The following is a 7906-nucleotide window of genomic DNA, read 5'->3' on the forward strand; positions in this document are numbered from 1 at the left end:
AATGATGTAAATGGTCAACTATGAACCAGAAGCTGAGGTAAACTGGGAAATGTCAGCACTTACTAGCATCACAAACAGGCTGTGAAGTATATGTACACAGAGCATTTCATGTAGTCTAAACATTTTGTGTAGATAGAGAATAGCATGCATTTCTGATACATTCAGGGCTATAGAGGAGGTCAAATACATCATTCATGGATATTCCAGGTGTCATTTTCTGGACATGTGCAGCCCCTCTCTGCTCCCCAGCACAAAAGGTGGCAAGCAGTTGTCAGCCGATACCACCCCAAGCTTTGAGATGCACATAACTCCCCATTGAACATCCTTTGGGAAATTCAACACCCTTGCCAAGATTTCTGGGAGTTCCCTTCTCAAAGGCACTTCTGAATCAGGGCTCCTGATCCCCTGAACTCCCACTCTCCATCGACCCCATTTCCCCATTCCATTCCTTCTGTTCTTTGCTTATCCAGCTCTACAACTCAGCACTTTCCTCTAAACCATCCACACAAAGCATTTTAAAACGTTGCAGAGTTCATGGAAGAATTGGGAAGGAGAGAAGATGATTGATGGTAACATTAATAATTCTAATTGGAGTATTAGATATCCCCATTCTTAAAAGAGCTCAGTTACCCTGTCACTGGGAATTTCTGAATGGTTACTTTCCTGTGGTGCTGACTTCCTCCTATATTTCTTCACCTCTTTCTCTTCCCTTCCTACACCCCCTCCCCTCCCCTCTTCAGCTTCCCCCTAATTCCTGTTCTTTTCTTGTGCAAAATGATTTAGCTATCAATTTAATCTGCTGTCATCTTCTAAACCTCTGCCTCACTTACTATACTGAAAGGGGCTTTTCTGTGCCCTGGCACTAACACAGAGAATTCCCTTATGGGAACCTTTCAAATAAACCTGTCCTCATCTACTACATATTACTTATTATCTGAAGGGAATTTATCGTAAAATTGTGTGGCTATTGGTGCTGCAGTTACTAATGTATATTGGTCTCTCTCAAGACCAGGAGTCCTTTTAGGGCTAAAACCTGTGTCGTTTTCTGGACATGTGCAGCCCCTCTTTCCTCCCCAGCACAAAAGAGATGCTCAGGATCTATTAAAACTGACTTGGCCAATTTCTCTTTCTAGATCTGCATGGTGGCTATGTGTGTGTGTTCATTTTGTAATTGATTGAGTTGTTTGCTCATCTGTGTATGTGTTACATTTCAATAAATATGCTTTTTAAGAAGTGGCTTGTGCAAGATGGCACAGTTGTTAAGTGACATGCTTGGGTCTGTGGGGTCCCAGGGAGGAGCATCCCTCTCAAACTAAACTGCTTCGCCAAAGGCTGTAGTGGGGTAGCTGCCTTCTCCAGGGCTGGGGGCTCTGTGTTGCCTCCCCACATCTGTCTCCCGTGTGCACCTGAACTGCCTCCCTCCCCACCCCCACACACCCTCAGAGTTCCAGAACATGGCACATTCTTTGCCACCAGAGACTGTTCACATTTGGTTCTCCTTCAGTGAGTGACATTCATTTGATTTCTCTCAAGAGCTTTTTGTTTGCTTGTTTTGGGTAGGGTTTACTCCACCCCGCTGAGTTATGGCAGGATGGGCCTGCAGTCTGGTTGGGGTATCAGGCTGGTGGACAGGATGCCATTTCCAGAGCTGCTGTCTGCTCCTTAGACAGTGGTTCTCAACCTTGGCTGCTCCTGAATTGCTTGGGAAGCTTAGAAACTGCTGAGCCCTGGGCCCCATCTTTCCCTGCCTTCAAGGGATTCCAATGTCATTGGTCTAGGCATACAGATTTTACAGCTCCTTAGGTGATTCGGATGTACAACCAAGGTCAGCAGCTGCTAATCTTGCTTTAATGACCTGGCAGTACCTGCTAAACAATGAGGGTCTCAGCTGGAAATGGGGAACAAGATACTGAGACGCAGCATCTGATTTGTAGCTCTACCTGGGATGACCCCTCCTGCTGAGCCTGCTAGAGATTCAGAAGTTCTTCCTGCATCATGTCATCATTATTGCCCACTTCCTGTTAAATTCAACCCATGGTCCAAATTAGGCTGAGTAGCTTATAGCATCTTGAGATGTATATATACTCTCTGATCAGGACAGAGATGATCCTCTATCTCTTTTGCTGCTTTCACTTTGTAGCTCTGGGTGAAGGGGGTTCCTATCTCCGAGCAAGTTCACTATGGATTTGGTGAGATAGAATATTGACAAATGGAATGTTGGGGGCAAAAAGGGGCTCATACCAAGTTTTACTCTCAAGGCGGTCACCCAGCTGTCTACAACTAGCAAATCCATCTCCATTTCTGACCCCAGGTACAGCCTCTGCTCAGGTGCTGCCTCCACTCTAGGCTCCAGCCTCCCCTGTCTCTGTTCCCTCTTGCTCTCTTTAGACTCTCTCCTTTTATCAGTACCAGCAGTAATGGCTTATTGCCAACAGGTATGCAAGCATGCACCTGTGCAGTATGCTAAGTATTACCTCATCTCACATATACAATGGGTGAGAGATTAGGACCAGGTGAGAATCCTGGCCATGGAATTCCTATTTTCCCTACAGGCTTAAACAACTTTTAGTCATGTTTTGGTTAATCACAGGGGTAAGCTGAGCAGGAAATTCAGTCCCATTGAGCTAGGTGGGAAGGGCAGGATGTGGGGATATGTGAAACAAGGATGCAGAAGGAGGGTAGCCTAGCTGCCCAGGAAGGTTGTAGTGAAGGCTCAAAACACAAAGGCCAAAGGGCAAGGAAGGTCAGGTATGACTTCTGTACTTTGCAGCTCAATAAAATCTGCCCAAGGCATAGTAGTAGCAGATCCAAAGGAAGGTTGAACACTCAGGTAGTCATGACTGAGTGGTATCCATCCATATATGATGGGTACTTCTTATAAGATAAGAGGACAGCTCCCCCAGGATCATGGCCCTTCACATCCAGAGTCCAAACAAAATGAGAGCAGGACAACCACAGCAAAGGGAACTGGCAGACCAGAAAATGGAGCCATAAAGAAGCTGTGGACTAGCAGGATTCAGCAGGGGAGGCAGATGATCTCCTGGGCTTAGCTGGTACTTTAAGTCCGGTCTAAACCTGAGACCCCAGGAGCTGAGGCTAACGTTGCAGCTCTGGCTTGATTTTAAGACCCAACAGATCCTGCTGCCTCCTGCTGCTACAGCCATGTGGTGGAGACTGGCTCGTGCCAAGGCCGGGCCTGCCTGCTGCTGAAAGGCCACCATGGGACCAGCTACAGGAGCAGAAGGAACCAAATGGTGAGCCAAGTGCTGGCTGATGCTTCTGGATGTAGGAGCACAAAGGCCTGGATTTCAGCAGCTTTTGGGCCCAGGCTCAGCTGACTCCTTCTTTCCTCCTTTTACCTTGTTTCCTGGTCATGGTCAGCCTGTCATTTGGAGGCTAGACTGCCTTTTGGGTGGCGGGGTCTGTCTCAGGTGTCACAAGTATGATTCCTCTGCTCATCATGCACACGGCAGGTGTCAGACTTCATCAGCTGCTCATCGTGTCCTCAGGCGTCACTGCAGACTTGTTGGGAAAAGACTGAAGTGCTTGTCTGGATTTCTCGGGTAGATTCTGAGGCTTCTCTACTGATCTGCTTCTTACGGCCTTCGCTTAGCCTTGTAAGCTGTCTGCCTCCTCTCTCACCACCAATTCAGCTTCTGGTAGTGCCTGTGGACTTATCTTTTCTCTTCCTCTTTCCACCCCAAATTGTCATTTGTATTTTGGAAGAACTACATATTGCCTTCTAAGACCAGTCTATCAACATTTCTTCCAAGAAGCCATTCTGTATTCTCCAAGCGGAAACTACCTTTCTCTCCTACAGTCTGTTTTTAGCTTCATCATTCTACTTACTGCCTGCTGCCCTGAGGCCAGCACTTGAGCATTTAGAATGTTACTCATGTAACTATGAGTCTAATTAGTACTATAATGTTACTCATGTTGGTCACATTGTGCTACTTACAACTTATTTATTTCATTTAGTCTCCTGAACAATTCTATCAAGTGGGTCCTATTGGTATTTAGTCCTATTTTACATATCAGGAAACTGAGTTTCAAAGATTAAGTGGGTGTAGATAGGGGGTATCAACGCAGACAGTCTTCATTGGCCTGGGAGGTCATAGACTACAGGAATATGTTTTATAAGATTCATGCATATCTTTCTGTATCCAATAGAGTGTGTAGTATTGCTGTTTATATATGATCTTGTTTCTGAATATGCATAAGGTTTATGGGATTGTTTTCTCTGACTTATGTAAACGAAACATGTAGACTTGGGAAAATACAGTGATTAATAGCTCCAGGGATAATGTTTTCTTGTTTAAATTTAAAATGTACAATTTTTATCACTAGAAACAAGGCTGCCTCTAGGGTGTATGGAGCTGAGAAAATATTTCTTGTGGGGTTCCTATCTAAATAAAAAGTTTGAGTTACCCCAAATCAGCATGTCAGCTCTGTTCTGGTGGCCCAATCTCATGCAATTCCACTAAAGGAGAACCACCCCAGACAGTGAGAATACTCTGGTCCAAATGGGAACTGAAGCCCACAGAGAAGCCAGTCAGGCTCGTGGTGCCCCATTTAGCTGCCCTGGTCTGACTCTCACAGTCCTAGTCCCCACAAGATGGGGACTTAGAAAATGTAGAGGAAGATGCTCCAAGGCTTCAGAGTGTCCCGAGGCAGAGGACAGGGCAGGGTCCTGGGTCTAACATGTGGTACTGGCTGGAAATGTGATTTAGGCAAATGATGGTACAGCAATTGCAATGGAAGGCTTTATAGGCATATACCAAACTCTATATTTAATAAATCTCAGGGTATCTTGGCATTGCACAAATTACCTCTGAGCTCTAGGTTTATAATCAATCTGTTGCTTTTTTGCTTACAAGCTCCATGCCTGGGCAAGCTGCAAAGTTCTCTGAACCTATTTCCTCATGTGTATAATGGACAGTGACAGCACCCTGCCAGGGTCATGTGCAAAAGTGCTACTACAATTAATAATATATATAATTATAATAGTAATAATATCTTGCACTTACTGCATTCTCACTGTGTGCCAAGTACTACTCAAAATGTGTTGCATGTATTATCTCACAACAACACTTTGAGGTGGATTCTTTAATTCTCTTTTTGTAGATAAAAAATGAGGCATGGCGCGGTACCCCATTTGGACCTGTGAGTGCAATGCCAGCATCTAAGTACATAACCATCATGGCATATCACCTGGTTCAGCTTTTCTCAACCCCAGTTGCAGAGTACAATTGTTTGAGGAGCTTTTAAAAAGTATCATTGACTGGGTTTCTCCCCACCCCCCAACCCTGCTGAAATTTCAATTTAATTGGCTTGAAGTGGAGAGTAGGTATCTATTCTTTTCACAGCTCCCCAGGCAGTTCCCATGGCACCAGGGCTGAGTACTAATAGAGGGAGCCGGCATGCGGGGAACTCACGTTGAATTTCAATCAGGGTGGCCCAACTCTGACAACACCAAATGAGTAAATGTGCCTGAATGCATTTCAAAACTAAGTACCTACACACGTAAGAAATCGATCTGATATTTGTTAGCTGGTACCTGTCCAGAGTCTTCTTTGTTCGTACCGGTGACTCAGAGAAACAAGTATGTGCAGAGTATCTCTTAAGCAGGAGCAGGGCTGGGAAGGGTAGTAGGGTAGCTGATGGAAGATGTGGTCTGCTACTGTGGGGAGGAGGATTTCATCACTGACCATGTTTAGATTGCTGGGGCATGGTGATAATATGAAGCAGATGGGCTTTCAGGTGGTTTTATTATTTTAAAATTCTCTCCCCTCCACCCCATTCACATGCTACCACTTGGATGTCACTCTTGCTGCTTTTAAGTATAACATCAAAATAACAAATTAAATGTGTGTGTAAGTAAAATTAGTTACCATCAGTATATACGAATACTACTTCTATACATGTTTAAATTAGATTGATCCGTAAATTATTCATGTATTTATATTGAATACATATATGATTAAAGTTGTGTAAAAATAATTTTTTCATAGCAACATTTTGAGTAAGGTATCATTATCCCCATTTTACAAATGAAGAATTTGAAACAGAATTTAAGTCGCTTGCCCAATGCTGGGAGGCTAGTAATAGGTAGGAAACATTTGCTGTACATTTACCATGTGATTCACCTATATTATTTCTTTTCATTCTTTCAACAACCCTGTGAAGGCTACTATTATTTGTTTTTTTAAAATTTAACGTACTTTTTTCCTTTCTTTTTTCTTCTTTATGATTCATTTTTTTAAATTGAAGTATACTTGATATATAATATTATATTGGTTTCAGGTATACAATACAGTGATTCAACAGTTATATGCATTATTAAATACTCAACCCAACTAGTGTAGTTACTATCTGGCAACAGAGAGATGTTACAGAACTATTGGCTATATTCTCTGTACTGTACTTTTATCCCGTGACCCATTTATACACTGATTAGTCTTTAAAAAAAAAAACATAGGAGAAAGATAAAAGGAGTCTAAGGCATAAGGTGTCAAACTAATTTTTGTCGCATCTCCCAACTAGGCAGAGGTTGAGCCAGAACATGGCCTCAAGTGGTTTGCATTGGACACTGTGTTCTTAGGCTGTGTGACTTCTATGAATGGCACTAGGAGGTGCAACCCAAATATTTTTCTTCAGTATACTGCCACCTCTGCTTTACCCTCTCTGTTTTCCTGGTTGGTTCTTCCTACCTTGTCTTCAACTTCCCTACCAATTGAGGGAAATGCCAATCTATTACTCCAAAATATGCCACTTTGGCATAAGGAATACGCTGAGCTCGGGGCAATCAGGAAGAGGCAGATAGAAGAAGTCTCGCTATCCTCCTCTTGTTTGCCTACAAGCAGGACAAACATTTTCAATTGTGTCCCTCCCTTCATCTCCACCAGGAAAAACAAAAGTTAAGTAACAGAGGAGACAACTTTAGACTTTTATCAGTGTGGAACGGCACCAGAAGAATCTATATAAGGAACTTTACTAACTAGCCTTTATCTACCATCAGTTTCTCCCATATTTATCTTCCCACAGCTTTTCATCCTTGGGAGTCTAAAAACTCTTTCCTTTGTCTTGCCATTCTCTAAAAAATTGTTTTACGTTGAAGACACTTATGTGCCTGAATTCTAAGCTGCCTCTTTGAGTTTTTCCAAGTATATATGAAATATACATGTAAATTAACTTGTATGTTTTTCTCTTGCTAATCTGTCTTTTATAACAGAGCCCCAGGCAAAAACCTAACATGGGTGGAGGAAGAAGTTTTCTTACCCTACATGAAATAATGCACACAGCTCTCTGTGGTCCCTTTCAATCCTGTGACCTTCAGGTCACCTTTCTGGTTCAGTCACGGGTACCTCACTCAGCATGTCCACAACTGGGCTCCCCCGCTTGCCCTTATGTCTGCATCTCCTCTTGTGTCTGGGGCCTGGCTGAGTGCATTAGCCCCAGCCAGTGACCCAGAGGAGACTCCCACTTCTCCTCTGGGAATGCTTTTACCGTCGCCTCAGGCAGGGATGGCTGCAGGGCACATGGAACTAGCAGCGGGGCCTCTCCAAACCCCTCTCTGTCTCCTGGGTGCTGCTTGGCTTCTCTCATAGTCCTAAATTCTGCCAGAAAACTTACCATACTCAGAAGAATTTGAAGCCAAATGGCTGTGAGTCCTTGGAGAGGTTAGCAACCTGCCCTCCTAAAGCCTTTATCAGTAAATTGGGGATAATGGTAAGACTCTGAAGGACAGCATGAGGTGGAAAGTACAGTAGGCAAGCAATCAGCGTCACAGAGGATACTCTTCCTTGCCGGAGAGGCTGTATATTCATCTGCCGGTCTTTCCTTGTAGATTCAGTGTGAGATGGAGGCGTGGAGTTTGGAAGTCTTTCATTTCATCTGTATTTGAAAT

The sequence above is a fragment of the Manis javanica genome, chromosome 1 (assembly GCF_040802235.1).
Source record: "Manis javanica isolate MJ-LG chromosome 1, MJ_LKY, whole genome shotgun sequence".
NCBI lineage: Eukaryota > Metazoa > Chordata > Mammalia > Pholidota > Manidae > Manis > Manis javanica.